This window comes from Nipponia nippon, unplaced genomic scaffold (assembly GCF_047370975.1).
Source record: "Nipponia nippon isolate SJK-2023a ecotype South Korea unplaced genomic scaffold, ASM4737097v1 scaffold_5, whole genome shotgun sequence".
NCBI classification, from domain to species: Eukaryota; Metazoa; Chordata; class Aves; order Pelecaniformes; family Threskiornithidae; genus Nipponia; species Nipponia nippon.
Window position 1 is genome coordinate 62,354,063 of NW_028262369.1, and position 19,995 is coordinate 62,374,057.

Here is a 19,995-nt window from a genome sequence, read left to right on the forward strand (position 1 = left end):
CAAACTTCTGCTCATTCCTCAAAACAGACCCATGAACCTGACACAAGCATTTGCTTCTTCCTTAAAACAAATTCAACCTGAACTTTTCACCTCCTCTCCCTATTACCTAAACAGAGAGGTCCTGAGATTGCTGAGCTGCTCAACACCCAGCATAAGACAAACGAACCCTTTCCCTCAAACTTTAAAACAACCTTCACTGATCCTCAGAGCTGGCCTCCCCCATTGCTTGTGCTCTTTGGGTCCCCCAGCTGGCTGGCAGAGCTTGTAGCTAGCCTTTCCTTTCTTGAGACATACCACCCCTGGAAAAATATGGAGAGGAGTCCTCAGTCATGCTCCCTTTCAGGGCAGGAACAGCTCAAGAGACTAACGATATCACTGCCCATTGCTCAAAATTACCTGTGTATTTTCTAGAAAGCTTTAAATTAATATAGTAAAAAAACCTTTAAAAAGATTTTGCTTTAAAAGTCTGTGCACTTCCTGGCTTTAGAGGGACACAAGGGCATTGCAGAAGACATCCGTGAAGGATTTCTGGCCTTATCCCGTACAGAGCTGCCCTTAATGGCTTGAAGTTTGCAATAGCTTTGAAGTAACATCTGCATTTCAGAGGTCTTCTGTACCCAAGCTACACGGCTGCCTGATGCCAGCTGGTCTGCTGCTGCATGCTCCAGCAGTTACTAGCCTTCCCACACCCTCTTGCAAGCCCCTGGCAACATCCAGGATACAATCTCGTCCTGGCAGTTGTAGAGAGCAGCTATTATTTTGCAAATGGAGCTGTGGGATTCAACCCTCTGCTTATTTGGCCAACTCTCCCATTCAAGGCTTTGTTGAGCTTATTGATTTCATTGTATGTCACAGACTAAAGCTGACATTTCCTTATCAAAATGGACTAAACACCTGCTTTATTTCAGCCCACATAGAACTCCCAAGAAATAACACAGTGACCCAGAAGAATCAGAAGCATCTTAGTCATCAACTACCCTGTTTTTGCTATACCTCACACTTCAGAATCACTTAGGACCACATCTTCATCATCCAAGGTTTGGTTGTTTTGTTTTTTTTTTTTTAAATAAATTACATATGTTGAAATGTTTGGCATACCAAACTAAAATAAAAGTGAAAACCAAAAAATCCTGACATGAAAAAATTAAGCAACATGACTCATGACAGACACCAGACATAGCCCTGTCACTCTGGTTTTGCATGGGGGTAAATGCACTGACAGCTGTAGAGACTCTCATCATCCATATTTATGTCAGCAACACCCAGACAGAATGGAGCGTATGCAGTTTTTGAGCCAACATTTTCAGCCAGCTCCTCCCAGCTGCATTTAACTGGATCCCGAGTCAAGTGTTGTCAGACATGGCGCATGGGAAGCTCACTCTTCTGAAGGTGTGCTAACACTAAAACAAGATTACAAGCTTCTAAATGACTTAGAAGTGCACTTGTTATGGGCTCATTCCTACCTCTCAAAATTCTTAGGAAGCCCTCTTCCCCTCTATGACAGTTTACAGGATCAAAACCTCCCTTTGCAAACACTAACACACCTAAGTAAATTTACTTTCAGGACTAGCTCTAATAAAGCCAATGATGCACTCAAATTCCCAGCACTGCTCTCATTTTCAGGATCAGAAGCTTCAAGAGCCTTTTAATTTTGTAACAGAGGGGGAAGAAAATCAAGAACACCGATTTCCCTGGAAAATTATCTTAGCACCAGGCATGAAATTTAACACTGAAACAGAGAAAAACCAGTACAAGATGCAAGGTCAAAAGTTGACCCTCACTGCGTGTCTATCACTTGCTGAAGTCACCAGGCACCCAAGCATGCAAGGGTTGAACGTTCGTGCTGAGAAGCAATCACGTATGAGGAGAGAGAAGACAACTTGTATTTTCTACCTTTTGTCCAGATGACCGACCAGGTCCCAAAGGAGGGTCTCCAAAGCACGGTCAACACCAGTAACAGAGACCTAACATGCAAACCTTACTCTTACTCTGTAGACCCCTGTTATTAACTCACACCGCTGAGGGTTAACAGTCTCATCACCAGCACATACTGCATCCAGTGCAGAGGAATATAGAGCAACACCTAATTTTTCAGAAACATGTAAGTTTTTGAGACCTCTGCTGACCACAGCATAACAACAATGAACCAGTGTCAGCCCAGTCCGTCCAGTCTACTCCAACTGGAGCATTTCTGAGTTCAGCAACACAAGTGGTGGGGAAGGACTTTGCTACCTATCGTCTCCGTGAAGCAACATTTCCAGAAAGACCTGCTTTAGCTGACTCCATCAGAGGGATTTTTATTTTTGCAGGACCTGAATATCACAGGAGAATCAACAAATAATAAAACAGTGCATGCCAGCTCCTCAACTGGTGGACATTAGCTGTCAGGGGAGGTGGTCTGATCTACGACAGGAATGTCTAGCGCAGTATGCTAAGGCAACTCAGACTATGCTCCTCTACAAGTAAATGGGCATCGTTTACAAAAATTAATAAAGGCTAAATTTAAAATAAACTGAACTGAATGCCATCAGGGTTTTCCATACCTCTTCACTTGCAAATGAGGAACCAAAATGTATTCCAAGGTCCAAGTCATTCTAGCCAGCATCTGCTAACCAGAAACCCTCCAACAAACTGGCAACGCTGTTTTGCTCACAGAAAAGAGGACATATGAACGTGCTTTGCTTTGCCTTGCTATCAGCTTTCTGCTGCCGCATCCAGCAATGGCAGGAAAAAAGGAATACAAATCCACAGCACCGCTTTGCTAGCGAGCTCTTGGCAAAAGTCATCAGAGCTGCTTGGGCTACTCATCAACTTGCCATCTGGCCAAGCAGCAGGAGCTATGAATCTATGCAGAGATCAGGTGGTAGCAGACATTTTCAAATGCATACCTGCATTTTCAAAGTTTGGATTCTCTCAGCTACATTTCTCACTTTCTTCCCACTCCTGTTACTAAATTGGGCCCTTGCACTTCGGTAGAACCCCCGTGGATATCCTTATAAATCCTTCAAGGCATGAGGCCAGGCAGGGCCGTGTCCATACCCAATGTGGAGTACCTGGAAAACCTCCCTTTGCATGAACATCATGGGAAATCTGGAAATCTGAAAGTTATAGATTTAATAAGCAAAGGTCCACACAGATGTTAGAGGCCACTAATCCTGGCCACATAACAGGAATACTCTCCAGCCCTGAAGCCCTGGCACAGGAAACTTAACCTCCACTGCTCATGGTGGTGGTCCCTGAGGTGATAGGGACTGACAATGCAGTCTAGAGGAAATGCCAAAAATTATGCATGGCTCCTAAATCACTTAACCTACTTGAAATCCCGCCTTATGATCCAACATCACTTATTTAAAAGTCAAACCATCTAGGATCTAAACAAGTTACCTCTTCTGTGCCTACAGGCAGTTTGTGCCAAGGGCAGGGAGGCAGCCTGTGGCAGGCGCAGCAGCGATGTGACAGACACAGCCCCACGCTGTATATGCAGACAGGCAATTCAGCGGGTGCTTTCTCACCCTCAGCTGCATGGTATATACATGTCCTACAAATGGCTCACAGACCCACTTTCTTTTTTTGATGTGAAGTTTATCTATTTCACCTTCAGAGCTTGCAGCTAATGAGTAGTGCCACTCTATCATTTTTATAGAGGCACTCTCCTGTGGGCCATTAAAATCACCCTGTGGCAGTCTCTCAACAGCTTCCACTCGGGTCTGAAACCACCACAGATGTCTGAAAACATGAGACTTGATTCAAGACTCATTCACACTGGATTTACTTTATTTAAATTAAATTTACTGACTTTGATAAAGTGTTGCTTCAGATTCACATAGAGCACCAAGTGAGGCTGGCTCTGCATGGCTTTTCACACAGTAATACACAGTGATTCACACTGAGTCCACTTAACTATGAAAACATCTATTTTAAATGACTAATTTCCATGACAAATTAAAAGCTGTTCATCTTAACACATCCAGGCTGAAGAATCATCAACTGTCTTAGCCATAACAGCAGAAGCCTCTTTCTAAGAATCATACTTTCTTTAGCACTGAAATAGCAGATTAGGAAAAGGCCTCACCAGTGATAGACTGTCTCCATTACGAAGTATTAGAAAGGAGAGTGATTGAAATTAAGGACTTTTCCCTTGAAAGCTTTGGATTCTTTATGACAGACCATAAGCAATGTCCCTCATCTTCTGCAGCTGCAGTGGCCCCTCAGAATTAAGGTGCTGCCAAGGAAGGAATTTCAGCAGGTTGGACTGCAAAGGTCAGGTGCTCAGCTGGCATAAATCAGCGCAGCTCTGCTGACTTTCACGGAGGTGCAGGGATTTACCCCAGGTGAAAATCCTGCTGGAAGAGACATTTTTATGTTTTTACGCATTGCAAAGGAAGGTGCCCATGAGGCAGACTGTCAGCTGGCTAAAAGCAATTTTGCTCCACTGAAGTCACTGCCAGATGCCTCAAAAGTTGATGGCAAAAGTGAGGGTAACTGGCATGGATGTGCTCTGACCCCAGTGCACTCTGCTTTCGGAAATGAGTTTTGTTTGTGTCTACCTATTGCTGAGTGTCAATTCGTAATTTACTTCCTCCACCAAGCTCCTGGGGATGGTAGAAGAACAGCAACAGAGCAGTAAATAAACACATATGCAAGTGTATCTGATTGGTATGCTTGAGAAGAGAACAAATGTACTGAAATGAGAAGACAAAAACTGCATTTACCTAAGCTTGCCCCCAGTGACTTTGCTGAAAGGAGCAGCCCTCAGTTTCTGCAGGCTCCCTTCAGCCTGACAGCCACAGGACTTCATCCCACTCACTAGGTCACCCTCTCCTCACCTGCATCTGGTAACAAGGAAGCAGAGCCAGAGGATATGCTTTTGAGCTCCCATATTGTTTTACAGCCTGAAGGGTAAGTTCAAACCAATGGCATCACTTCCAGAAGATATGATCTTTCTTGTTAAAGAATCTTGCTTTAAAATATCACCATAAAGTAGCGGCGTTTGGCCGTGAATTTTGTGCAGCCAGCTAGCAGAACCTGATATTTTAATAGTGGGTGGCTCGGGACTTTCTGAAAAATCAGCACTTTGAACACATCAAACTGAGCACCCACAATTTAAAGCACTTAGTGTATCAGCCACTTTAAAATGCTGGCCCTTGATTATGAAGGAGTACAGCTGTATAAGAAGAGACAGAAGCTCCTCATGGGAATGATTTGATCTTCAGATTAAAAAGGCAAGAGCCCAGCAATATTTACTTATTTGGCTTTTAAGCAAAGTTCAAAAAAAAAAAAAAAGAGGCCATGGCTAGCAGCAGCAAGGAGCAAACTTCTCATTAGTGGGCTGTGCCAGATTCTTTATCTAAAAATAGTGTGTTCAGCAGCTTTTGAAAAAACACCATCATGTTTAATTGAGATGCCACAGTATATGCAAAAGAACAAACAGGAATATTACATCTCTCTTCTGCAAGACCTGTATTTCACTTGCTAACTGCTGAATCTGATCTAGGTCTAAAAACACTTTGCAATATTAGAACTAATGGGCTAAGTTAAGCGCAGAATGCGAGGACAATGAAGGGGTTTCTGCCCTCCCCTTTTTTTCTGGGAATGTCTCAAAAAAAAAAACCAACCCAGAATCAGCATCAGTTAATATTAATTTACACAATTAAAAAGGGAATCAGGTTACAGGCACAGAAGATGAGCAAAACAAGAACCTTCATACAAGTGTATAGCAAAGCTTTAGTAAATCTAGGTCTTTACCATTAAAACCCAAATAAACAAACCTCCCATTTTCCTTCCCAGTGCTACTCCAGTGGAGATAACACAGATCTTCCCCAGCCCTTAGAGGTGAAAATTGCTGCAGGAGCTGGTTATTTCTGTGTTAGTTATTTGTAAATGATGACTTCATTTGTGGGCACTGAGTTAGCACAGAGGTTGATGTTGTAAAGTAAATAAAAATGCTCTTTAACTGCATCTTTCTGAAGGCATCAATACTTTGCAACATCAATGTCTCTCTCATTCAAGAAAAACTGCAGGTCATGTTTCAGCTGAGCAGTCCTTTGCTGACATTTCCCAGCTGAAGGCTCTAATGGACAGAAAGTGGAGGGAATTTTCATATATTTGTTGTTGGAGTGAGCTTTTGTATAGAGGACTTCAAGATGTCACATAAATATTGCAAGCTCTTATTGATTTGTAGAATAGGAACTATACAGGCAAAGAGCAAGGAAAGCCCCTTTACACCAATAAAGCCTTGCATTGTTTCTCAGCTGGATTAAAGTGGAGTCACTTAAAAAGAGGAGAAGCGATTTCATTCTTTATGACCTTACTGCCAAAAACAGCTTAAGGAAATTATCTATTTTGCTGTGCATCCACACCAGCTTGAATCTCTAGCAAATGTACCTGTCAACGTGCACTCAGTATTGCTCTGTACACCCCAGTTAGCGGTGTGTCTGCCAGGCACATCTTTGTGGCTCTGAAAAATGGCACTGGCTAACGCACCCTGTTAGAGTTAGGAGGTTCCCCATGCTCGTTTCTGGTACAATGGCCATTTGCTAACTTTTATTGTTCCACTAGCCCAGTGACTTCCTAACTAACAGTCTTCCAGGAGCGCTTACTATTTTCTGTCAGGTTGCGCTAGCAAACAAGGGACATAATTAGTTGATAGGCTAGCAGCTTTACTAGAGGAATTTCCTAGAAGAATCACTCTCCTTTCTCCCTGGCCCATGAGGTTTCCCCATAAGAAATGGCAGCATGGCCTGTTACAAGCATACTTCAGCTGTGGCAGCATTTCCCAGCTCTGCTAATTGAATTAATCTCCTGTTACGGACATCTAAAACAGCTTCACCAGAGCATTTGCATTCTCAGTAAAACCTGCAGCATCTTCAGATGTCTGGAGCTTATGTGATTTCATAGGCTTCCCTTGGGTGACTTGGATTTTCATGCTTTATCATGAATAGGGAAAAATCTATTTTCTTTTGTCACAGCCATCCCTGTTGTTAGAAGTTACAAGTAGGGGGCGAGAGGAGATGGGGGAAATGGGATATATGAGAATATTAAATACTTGAGAAACATCCCCAATACATTTGTGCTATTACTGAGCTTCAGGAATGGCATCTGTGTAAATGCTTTTATAACACTCCTAAAGAAACCTGATTTATCATTTTCTGCAGCAATACAGCTGCGCTAAAACTATCCCGCTATACACCATACCAGGTGAAGCACTGCCTACAGGAGAGCAGATAGGAACATACCAAAGGCAAGGACACATTAACGTCCCACAACAAGAAAGCATTTCGTAAACACATGTAGAAGTGCTTTGTCAAGTGGAAAAGAATGACCGAAATGGGGTTTAAAATGCCAGGCTGATTTTTGGCATAGCACTGAGCTGGCACGTGTCCCAATTCTGTTCCATCTGGTTCTTCATTAGGCTGTGGATATATTGTAATTAGTGATTATACAAGATACTATCTGGTTAAATCCCTCAGCCCCTGTTTTGTGTATTTGCTACATCTTGATATTTCTTCTGACCAAATGAACATCCTTTCAAGGGGCACCTGAATAGGGCTGACAACCAGCTGATGGCTCAGAGACCTGGGGTCAAGTCTCTGCACCATCCCTGATCTCCTGCATGTGCTCAGACTCCCCTCGCTCAGTTGCCTCCACTGCACAAGAGGAGTTAACAGCACTGCAGCACCAGCCTCAACTTTGGTGGGGAAGACCAGTGAAGTACAGTTAAACATCGAGTTTCCTTGCCAAATTGGATGCAAAGGAAAAAAGAAAACAAATCTTTTCTCCCTGCTCCTACAAAGAAAGATTTTATCATGGAAATACTAATGGAGATTTGAAGAGCTCTGGAAAGTATCACCATCCATAGCAAGGGATAGTTGGAGGCTAAAATAAACTATGCTCTAGAAGTCACACAATTTTTCAAAAAATCTCCAGGATTGAAATGTGCCAAAACAAATTATTTGGAAGAATATAGAGCCTTACATATCAGCGACTCCACCATTTACTGATATACACTATAACATTTCCCACCAGGTAATATACACTGTAAGATTCACCAGTCTGAGAGGACAAAGCTTCAAACCATGTTGCTGACCCCCTCTAGCTGCTGGTACCTAAAGTACAGCTATTAGCACTCACAGCTTGGGACAGGGGTTTTGATATGGTTTTCCTTGCAAGGAAGCGATGCCAATGCCTGAGGTTGAACGCTTGCAAAAATAAATTGGGGGGGGGGATTAAAAAAAAAATCAGAATAAACTTACCAAACTAATGCCCACCTAACTGGGCAAGTTGTAGATCAAATACATTTTTAGGACGCTGGCAGAATTTCAGGGTCAAGGTATACCTTTTTGCAATTTAGGTGGCATGTGCTTCAGCAACCATTAAAGCAGAAAGACAAGCATGCACTTTCTGAAAGTCAACCATTTTGGAGGTTACCATTGTTTATTAAAAACACACTCCATTGCAAATTCTACTTGTTACCATTTTCTGGGTGTGCCGGTGAGAGGAAGACAAAACAGTAACAGACAATGGTCAAGGCACCTTGGATAATTATTAATGCAGAAGACTTGCCCCCCCAGTATCTTTTCAGTGTTTTAATACAGTTGACATCTAATGAACTTACACATGACCTTCACGGGTAGCACCTCCAAAAACGCCTTTCGGTCTCATTCACCTCATATACCACATTGAAACACAAACATGCCAAAAGAATTATAATTACAATATTGCAGTAAAATGTTTTCAAAAATAGCCAGATTTACTATGCTGTTCTGGGGACACGTGCAGAGAAATGAGCTAACTATACACCCGCCCATCTGAACGCTGACTACGGAGTTTATTCATCCCAGTTGCAAAAATCATAAATAGAACAGGAAGGTGAATCAGAGGGTACAGTTTTACAGCTATAATTTTGCTTCCCTCCTCAGATCAGATGGCTGAGCTGAAAGACTTAAAGCCCATCAGACATCACACTGCATGCATGTGCTCAAAATGCTCAGCAAGGATAATACACAATATATGGTGAACTAAATACTTAAAAGGAAGATCTTGTAGGCTACTGTTTCTTATGCATATAACCATGCTAAGGAGAAGGTTTGAAGAACAAATCTGAGTTTAAAGAATTCTTGATGTAAGTGCTTAACTGTATAGCTTTAACATTTTATCTCCCTAGAGTTGCTTTTAACTAGGTGGGGCATTTGACTTAATAGCTCCAGGTTTGCTGAATTTCCAAAAATTTGTTGAGAGTATGAGAAAGAATCATTAGTTTTGCTCTGTCTGTGATTCACTCAAGAAATGGCACACAGCAAAATCAGATTCACCGGTAGGCTGCGATTGCCAGTTACTTGACAGGTGGGTTTATTACCAGACATGGCAATTTACAGACACAATCTGACATTTTGAAATGCCTGTTCTCACACTGCTGTAAATTTCTCACTGCAACTTACATTACATTTAGGAAACAATTCAGAAAGGTCTAAAATCAACCTGACTGCAGCTGCTTCAATGTCCCTTAAATCAAGACTATTTCATGTTAAGCAAAGAGCCAATGAATCTGAAGAGTTGGTATTTTGAGAAGGAGCTGTTTCTCTTAAGCCCTACAGAAAGGCAAGAGAGAAGCAGGTTGCAGCCTTTCCTTCCAGCTCGCAGTTCCTTCAACTCTCTGCCTGGAAACCAAATGCAAATCTTGGTCACCCTGAAAGTACCAGGGGTGAAATCTCAGCATTGGTGCTAACAGCCCCACTAACTGCAGTGAAGCAGAATTTCACACCAAGCAACGTGAGGAGAGTACAAATCTAACGAAGGGGCAGTGAAGTCCTTCCTCCCTCTATCAACACTTGGATCTTGGGATAAAGCATCAGTAACAAACAGCTGCCACTCTCCCAGCTCTTGTGAAAGCACAAGGGGCCTCCTTACTTGGCATAATCCTGTGTCACAGAAAGACTGGTCCCTGGTCTGGAAGCACTGCTGCACTGACATAGTGCTTCTGGACCCAGCTTAAGGATTTCTGAAATCTGTTAAGTGACACTAACCACCAGGGCCAATGCGTAAGGATGCAGTCTTGGTCCTCATGAAGTCAACGACAAACTCTTGCAGAGTTGAGTGGGGAAATAAGAAGTCTTTCTGGTGCAGACTGCCAAGCTGTTGGTAGTCCACAGAAAGGGGGCTAATAGCCAGATGTATCTTGGTGGAAGAACCCAAGTATACCACTACCTGGGGGTGAAAAAAGGCTGAGGATTCCTGATTGAGTCTTTACCTGCTATTGCATTACTCAGTTATTTTACTATATGAAATATTATTTACATTACATTCATAGTTTACTATCATACTAATAAAATCCTATTGCATTCAGCTCCATTGTCTGGCAAATGTCTACAAAGGACTCCCAGGAACTGGTGCGAGAAGTGGTAAGCTAAAGACTTCATTTCGTAATTTTGGATCACTACGTTACGCTGCCTTGTCCTCTCCCGTGCAAGAAGAGGGGAGGACTGTACTGTCCTCCACTTGTGCTCTGAAACCACATCCACAGCTGGTGCAGCGGTAAGACTCAGCTCTTCATTTCCACAGTGCTCAGTGAAACAAGGGCCTGATGCTTGGGAGGGTTAGTGGAGCACAAAGTGCCACAGTTACTGTCTAGTGGGTGTGTTTCATTAGGAGCTTTAGGAGAGTCAGCATCACTTACGTCATTTGGCATAAGGAAATAAAGCACTGAACATAGAAGGAATAACTACTGCACTCAGCGCCTGCCTTGGCTCACTGCAAGGCACCTCCCAGCTGTCTCTGGGAAAGGGGGACGCAGAGGAGCTCCCCAGGCTCGAGGAGAGGCTGAAGGACTCCTCTGAGCCTTGGGCAATCCTAGGCCTGCAGTTCTGACTCTACTACAGGCTCCCGTCAAGCTCAAGGTGATCATTAGGTATCTCTGCATCCATTTCCCATCTATAAAGCCACAGGAGCTTTCTCTCCCTCCTCCCATGTGCTTTCTGCCTCACCTACTTTACAACTCCGGTTCCTCAGAAAAAGGGCACCCCTTTCTGCAGCATTTGTAGCACCACTGAATCCAAATTGTGACTGGTCCCCTAGGTGATACTTTAAAATAAATACCAATAGAAATCTTTCAGAAACAATTGACTGACACCCTCCCCGCCGCCACCAGGTACTGGGAATGTGCTGCAGCCATCCCCTACAGCTCCCCAGACTTCCCCAGCAAATCCAGAGAAGATGAAGTACTCGGAGCAGAAGGCAACAATTGTTATTTCAAGGTAAAAGCTAAGATGCCAAAATTTGCCTTCCTGCCAAACAACGAAGAGGTACATTTGCACATTTTTCTAAAAGAACATGTATGAAGATCTGCACTGCAAAAATCCCACGTGCAAAGTCCCAGGACTGCAAATTATAATGCACTTTTTTCTTCTCTTTTTTCCCCCTTCATCCTAAAAAAAAAAAAAAAAAAAAGGGATTTGAACACGAGTTCTTTGCAACTGAGGTCAGTGCGTAAAACCCTGCTTTCTGCCGCAGACCCAAGAGTCCCCTGCAAGAGGATCCTAGAAATAAATATGCCTCTGCAAAACCCTCCAGCTTTGATAAAATAACATTTTGACTGAATTGTTATTTTACCCACAGTGTTCTCACTAACTCTGTTCCAGCTACAATTAAGTTAAAAAACATTACATCTCCAATCCTTTCTCCTGTTCTGTAACCATCATAAAGAATTTAAAAAAAGACACAGCCTTTTTTGTTCAATTCTTTTGTAAAACACTATTAAATCTGCATTCTCACTTTATAGTACAGTTAGAAGCAATTTTATTAAAGTATTTATGATTATGAAGGGCATAATATGAAAATGATCCATCTCTCCTTTTCCGACTGATTCATAATATGAGAACAGGAGTTCAAGCAATGAAATTACCAGCATGCCAGTGTCAAACAAATGAAAGATGCCACTTTACACAGCACGTGGGCACCTGATGGAATTTCCTATTGCAAGATGTCTAAATGTCAGATGGGGCGGAATGGAAATGCACTTGGACAGCAGTTATGAATGGTATGAAGGCTGCGCAAGCATGGAGATGCCATTGCTGCAGTGAGATACTCATGATGTTTTTTCCTGTCGTGAAGGTAGAAGATGGACCTGCACCCCCCTATCCATTCCTACACCAGAAGGTCCCTCAGGCTGTAATTAGAAAATTGTCCAAGCCTAAGGTGACATTATTTCATGCATGCGCAATTTTCCTGTTTATCATTTCCAAGATGCAAAATTGGACTTGGTTGGCCTGATTCCAGAGCTCCTATCTTCAAATGCTAATTACACTAGATATTACCGATAGCACTACTGCTACTCTGTACAGCAAACTGCATACCACTAGGTAATGAGTAATGAATGCGCAATCAAATCTGGAAAAGAGGGTGTTTTGCAAGCCTTTAAACCTCAATATATTCCACAAACATAGAAGCAAATTCACAATCAGAAATGCAAGACATAATCTAAGGCACTGTTCCCTCAACTTTTACATGAAAGCAGATGCTCTCATTCCCTAGGTATACCTTTGGGGCCTCAGATAAGGACCGTGAGGCCAGGCTGGCATCTGAACAACGGACACTGAAGAAGTGGTTGCACGCCCACTGTATTACAGTGCAGGTCACAGGCAGAAGCTGGACACAGCAGAAAGTGGCATGCTGCTTCAATGGTTAACGCACCTGACTTAAGCCAGTATGGAATCAGTGTTTCTAAACCATTTTTTAAGTTCTTGGAGCACTTTGCTTTCCCTGAAAGGCAGAAATGAGAAATGATCTAGTTGATTTCCTCTTGTACATTTGATTCCAAAGGATGTAATTTACTTCCTTCCGAAATGGCTATGAGGAGCGTTAAAGAGGCTCAAATCTTCAGGACAGAAGCCACAGCACCATCTGGTATGTGAAGTGAGGGACGGCAGCCCCTCCGGATGGCAGCTGCAATGAAATGAAGAATCATCATGGTTGCTACACAGCTCTTTATATTTCCTTTACTGCTGATTGCCAAGAACCTCCCTGAAGACAAGGTCGGATGAAAGTTTTCATCATGCCCTCTAAAATGGGGCATGCATTTCATTATGGGGTGGAGAGCTTTATGGTATACATTGACCACAAGACTCACAAGGACAAACACATACAAGAAAACAGAGGTGGAGCTCCAAAAGCGAGAACCCCTCCAGTTTGCTCCAGTTTCATTAGTATCCAATAGAAACCAGGAGAACAAAAGCAACTAGATCAGGTGAAAATCATGATCACAACCACATAAAGCTGTCTTCATTCCTTTAAACTAATAACATATGTTCAGCTTCCATACGACATTAGATTGTTTCATGCATCTGCGCTCTGGAGAAAGAACATAATGAATTCCTGCAGTATCCAAGTGAATGGGCTTATCTTTCATGGGACAGGGGGGGAATAAATCACAAGCCTAGTATCATGATGTTTGCATGATAATGCTTTGCTTTCAATGCTTGCCATTTTGCTTTCACTGCATCATTTTCTGTTAACATGTATTTATGCACACTAAAGATTACATAACACACAGTAGGATTTGGAAGGGTGAAATCAAATAATCCCATCAGCTTTGCATTTAGTACCCAGCTAGAAAAAGGGACAAGATCTACAACATCCTTTCTTGTTTACCTAGTGTAATTGCTTTTGAGCTTTCTTGCAAGTGGATTTGCTGAGAAACATTGCTTTCTCTCCAGTAAGGTCGGCTTTCATCCCAACACACAAAGTTCTGTGACCAGAGACAACAAGGGAGATAGAATAAGGTAACCTTAAAGGCGAATGTCTCTGCTGTTTCTTTCCCTGTACAAAACAAAACCCAAGTTTCTGAACATCTTTATAAATCACATGACCAACATTTTGCAGAATAAATGCAAAACTGTGGATTACAGGCTCACAAAGCTCATAATTACAGTAAACATTAAAATTTATTAAAGCATTATCACTGGAAGTAATTGTCAAAATGTAAATTGTCAAAACACAAAACAAGCAGCAGAAAGCAAATTATTGTGAATAACTCATTTTCAATCTACTTTTCTAAACAACAAAAAAAGAAATACTACCACTGAATGTTTTGGAAGAGAGAGAAGTATTGTTACTGGTGTTTGCAAACATCCAGCTTCCTACTTGCCCTAGTGCCACAGCTGGATCAGAGTGTCATTTGGGGATCAGAGTGAAACTAGAACATGTGAGATTTGTTTAGTTTTTTGATGGAGGCAGCTGGGGGAATGAGAATACCAACAGTTCACATATCCCCAGAAATCACAAATCCCAATCCAAAGCTCCCAGAAGCCCGCAGGATTGTTTTCACTGACTTCAGCAGGGCTGGACCAAATCCTTATGCATGCTGTGGCTCCTGAGGTTGGAAGAGCTTAAAGCTTACCCTGTAGACGTTTACCGATTTGCTCTGCAGGGAGATGATTTATTTATTGCCTCAAAATTCTTCTTCTGTTGTTTAATACAAGTAGTTTATCATTGTATTGAGGAGCTCACTGCAGGCAAGAGAGAAGGCAACAATGCCTTGCACTGGCTCATGAAACTCCTCTTTCTGATGCAGAGAAGATGAGCTGGAGGAAGCCTTGTGCTGATGACCTGCAATTAGGCTTCAGGAGAGTAGGGGACCGGAGAAGAAAAAGAAAAGGTGGGGGGGGGGGGGGGGGGGGGGAGAAGGATGGGGGTCTTAAGAAGAAAACGACAAAGAGAAGCAGAGAAAAAAAGAACACAGAAACAGATACTGAAGTCAGTTCTAAGTTATGTTACATCATCCTTTCAAGAATACTGAGTCTGACAGCAATTTTGAGGTGATCATGATCATAGGAACAAGGAGCTTCTGACCATTTATGCTAGGGCTGGCACAGAGACCGTCATTCCTTTTTTATGTGACTGGCCAGTCCCCGGTGGGCTCGTGTGGCCAGGTTTGGCACTGCAAAGCCTCTTTGGCAAGATTCAGCTTCTGGCAACAAATCGTACTGATGTTCGGCAGCGTAACACGTGATCCCCTCTCCTCCAGCTAACTGCAGGGATTCTTCCATGGATTACATCCCACATCTACTAGATTATGGGTTTGGCTCAGGTAAAGATGCTCTTTATCTGCATTGTTAAAGCAAGTGAGGAAGTCCAGGGTAGCAGCAGTTGAAAACATACTAGAGTGCATTTTAGGGCTTTTCTGTCTGGAGAACAGCCAACTGAAACTGTATCACACAGGTATTTTCCAACGAAGCTACATCAGAAAGCCACATACAAGCTACATCTGTCTATATTTTCCCAGAGAAATAAACTGCATTTGTTCCTCAGGCTATTGCCCCTTAGGATTGTTTCCAGGGTTTTCAAATTACATGAGTAACTGCATTCTTCTAAGTCTCTGCATCCTCTTCCTAATTAAAACATCTCTCAGACTTACCAAGCAGAGATATTAGCATTCTGGGCCAGCTACCTTTCGTTCCTAACAATTCCCTGCATACCCAGAGAGAAAGTCAGGGAAAGAGAAAGAGACATCCATCTCTTATATCCAAATCAAATCTGTTTTAGCAGGCCTTTTCTAAGCTCCCCCTATCCTTACTGGCCATCACACTATTTTACAAAGCTGTCACCATGTGCGAGATATTTGGCTTCAGGGAGAAAATAATCAAGATGAAAGAATTACTTACTCCACTTCTACTAACCTCGTGAATCATTCATGTTCCTTACCTGAATCACAGCCAGCTGCAGTATCTGTCACATTCTGTATTTAAGCCATGTACAATGTAACATTTACCAATGATCATTCAAAATATTCTATTAACCACCCCTTCAAATATACACATTGTGTGTTCGCACACAGTGCAGGAAAAAAACAATTTATTGTACAGTTCAGCATCTTGCTAAAGTGCCATAGTTTTAGCTGAAAGCTATACAGCCTTCCCTACAGGCAAGGAGTGACTTTGTTTACTATTTTTCAAAACCTGTATCTAAGGATAAGGCACCATTTTCCCCTGTACTTCAGCAACAGCAGGTTTTAGATTCTCAAATGAAAACTGCAATAGGTGGAAACCAGGAGGAAGGAAGCCTGTACTTATGATCAGACTAGCAGGATAAGCCTTACCAAGGATACTTACATACCAACGAGCAGTTGTCAGCTATGCAAAATCTCATCCAAAGCTCACAAAAATTGCTGGGAGTGCTCCAAATTCACTTTGCAAACTATTTAAACCCAGTTCAGCAGAATGTGGATAAAGTTTTATGGTGTGTAACAGGAAAACCAGCACTCTGGAATATGCTGTGCACACCTCAGTGTCCCCCTTTAAAAGACAGGTGTATATCCTCAGACCCATGAAATTCTCTCTCCTTCAAAAGTCATCACCCAAAACCAAACAGATATCCCTTCAAGGCTAATTAAGATGTTTTATAACTAAGTTGCTGCCGCATTTACATGCCCCAGCAGGTCAGTTCTGCCCCGAGGCTTTTGTGCTGGGGCTGGACACACGGCTCCTGCCAGCACAGGTCTCATCAAGGCAGAGTGAGGCCAGCACATATTCAGCCACCCAAACTTTTACTGCACTAATGGAATTACAGTGATTATTGGTTCAAAGATGAAATAAAGTGTTCGTTTAAAGCCATTAAAAATAGTTACTTTGCTGTCGGATTATTAATCGTCCATCATAATATTCTTCAAGGCGATTATAAAAAGTATATTTCTGTGTAGTCACAATGCCCTTCTGTCAGACACCACGGTAAATGAAGAGCCAGCCATAGAAACACTGCCACCTCTTGTTGATCACCAGGCAGACAGCTGCCAGGCGTACACTCAAAACATGGCGAACACCAGGTTACCTGTTTCAAACCTTAATGACAGAGGTGTTCTCTAACTTGGCTTTATCTCACATTTTGGGTAAAGGCACACGTTGTTCAGCTAACGCAGGATAATTCATTAAGCCATGGTAACGCACTTTTGAGCCTGAGCTCTGTCGAACCCGATCTCTTTTCTTTCAGGCTCACGATTTTGGTATTTCATTGCTGTAACACCAAAGACTTCAGCAGTTACTCCCGATACTGGCAACACAAATGCAGATTTAGTCCTGGGAGGCCACAAAAAGATGCAGCATGAAATGCGACAAAGCCTAACACGTTTTCTTCACGCCGAAGTTGTTGCTAAGCCTCTCGTACAAACACAGAGCAAAAGCAGCATGTCCTGAGCCGGTGCTGGTGCCCCAGCACCACTGAGCACTGAGACTCCATGCCCAGGCCTGCCTGCCGAAAAGCTTCACCCCCAGGCCTCCACGGCCACGGGCAGGCAGGGGCTGGGTGGCAGCACCCACCGCGACTCTTTGGAGACTGAAAAACACAGATTTCTTGTGAAAACTCCAGCATCTCACTCAGTGGAAAGGAATAATTTCTTTCATACTTTTTGTGAGACAGTTAATAGCTTCTTTTCCCCTTGATTAATACCAATACAATCATGCTAAGGGCAAGAGTACATTTTATGCCTGGGCTGGTTAATTTTCATGATTATTTTGGAAGACATCTGGGTGTGCTACTGAGGCATCCACGTATTCATTACACTTCAGTGGCACATAATGAAAGCATAAATGAATACTGCAAGTTTGGGGATTCTAGTTCAGTGGGAATAAGAAATTGTGTCAACGGAACAAGTGACCTGTTCCAAATTTCTGGTTATGATATATGGTAGAAAATGTAACAAAAAAAAAAAAAGTAGTAAGGAATACTAAAAGACAACAGCTATCTTAAAATAGTATATCCTTGAAATAGAGAATAAGAGAAAAACGTTCATTCGCTTTGGGTAAGACGTCCACTCTATCAAACAAAGACTATGTTAAACCCCACCTCCCAAAAGTAAATCCAAATAAACACCACAGATTCGGCTCCTGAAAGTCTGAGTATTTTTGATGTACCTCACCATGGCCCATCTGTGCTGGAAGCAGATATCAACAACTGCCTGTAACACCTTGTCACAGACCACAAATTTACTGAGATTCTGCTTTCCAAACATTTCTGAACTTGCAGACCTGGCTCTTTAGCAAAATGGCTGGGTTAAAATGTTGATTTTCTGGGAGGAGTACACTCCCCTCCACTTGCAAGCAACATTAGCAGGCTGATTCGAATATGGCTTCGAAAGAAAATAAAGTTTGCTGATAGCAACCACCCAACATCACACTTCGCTACTTGAGGAAGGAAATCGCCAGAAAAAGAGAAGCTTTTACCTCTTCCAACAGCGTTTTTCAGACCCTTGCTGGGCAGCTTGCTCACAGACCTCTAACACACCACATGACAGAAGCCCGCCATTTCTCACTTCTTCACAGCAGCCCTAAAATAACCACAGAGAGGCCCCATCACAGCACAGGTTGCCGGGGTGCCTGTTTAACTTTAAAAGGGCATTTTTCTCTCCTCAGAAAAGCCCCAAGCGCTGCCTCATCCCACAGCCCCCTACACCCTTGGGACCAGTTGCTGCTTTATGCCCTTTTCCACCAGGAAAGGGGGACCGATCTCCTCAGCCTTGTGTCACGTGATAAGGAGATGGCCACCGGCCTCGGGGCTGACTGACCTGCACGCTTGCGCCTTTCCAAGCCTAAATCCTGCGTGGATGCGATGAACCAGGTTGGGAATGGCGGGAAGAAGGCAGAGGTCCTCAGGGTCTCGACTTGCAGGCCTACACAGGGCCCCCCCTCGGGTGCCCACTGAGGGGATAGTGCTCCCCAAGCAGCTCCTGCCACTTGCAAGCACTCCAGGAACCTTTCCCATAGCACCCACACCTCCTGCCTGCCTGGGCAATGTCTGCTCTGAGGAGCTGAGGGTGGGCTGAGGAGAGATGCACACCTGAGCCCACTTGGGAATCAGGCAATTAAGCAAGCTGGGACATGCCCCACACCTGCACCTCCCCTTCTCCTGCACCAGCTCCTGCACCCCCTCATGCTGCTCCTCCACCACCTCCTGCACCTCCTGCTCTTGCATCACCTCCTGCTGCTCCTGCCCCTGCTGCTCTGCACCACCTTCTGCTTCTGCTCACATTTCTGCATGTGCACCCACAAATCCTGACTCCATACAATGAAATTCAAAAAAAACCCCCAGCCTCTAGCTAGACAGCTAGAGACCACCAGTGACCCGTGAGGTGCCTCTGCCCAAGGGGAGACCCACTTGCCAGCTGGCTCTCCCCTAAACGAGTCCACTCAGTGGCTTTGTCGCAGCAGCTGGGGAGCACTGCTGGCAAAGCAGCTTGCTCGCTTGTACAAAGGAAACATGGGGTCTCGAAATATGTGAATTTACTACGTTTCTCTTGTGTTTCTCTGCATTCAGATTTTACCTCGAGAAGCACACTGTACTTTTTGCTACTCTACACTGCAATTAACTATGAAAAATGACATTTTTTTAGTCAGCTTTGCTGACATGTCTTAACCTCCTTAATACACATGTAATTCTTATCTCCCTCTTGCACTTCCATTAACTTGACTGGCATTACAGCAGATACGGGGAATCCCCAGCCTTTCCCCGGTCCTGCGAACAGGCATCTGGGGCTCTGACACAGTCAGAGCTGCCACACTGCAAAGCAGATCCAACAGCCCCTCAAAACCACCCCGACGTGGGGGACCCTTTGCAAAGGGACTGACTACAATGCCATCACAAAATGGTGCTGCTCATTCCTTGCCTTAGAAAAAAGAAAAGTAAATGCTAATGAGCAGAAGCAGTGCTATTATTCCAGGTCTATGTTATTAGTCAAACCAGTAATTAAATACCTCATGGAAGGCTGCTTACCTTCTCTTTGAACACACCGAACAAGCAGGAGTTTGAATCTCTTCTGCACATCCATGATTTGAGGGATCAAAACATGCTCTTGCAGGTTGAAGCTGACAGAGGTCAAACCACTTATCTAACTGAAAAAGAATATTAAGATCTGTAAGCAGAAGGAGTTTTGGTTACTAAAAAAATCTTTGGGCTGGTGGGAAGAGGCATAACAACTTCCAGTGAAGTTGTTCTCGAAGCCAAATTCAATTTAAGAAT

General features: G+C 43.3%; 1 protein-coding gene across 1 annotated transcript in view; it reads right to left on the reverse strand.

The window, feature by feature from the left end:
• The window catches only part of LOC148052284 (uncharacterized), a 111,409-nt gene extending 92,677 nt beyond the window's left edge, over positions 1–18,732 (reverse strand). Inside the window, exon 1 of the mRNA XM_087731488.1 lies at positions 18,545–18,732. The gene's annotated coding sequence lies outside the window, so the exon portion shown is untranslated. The remainder of the gene's footprint in view (positions 1–18,544) is intronic.
• Between the last annotated feature and the right edge of the window lie 1,263 nt (positions 18,733–19,995).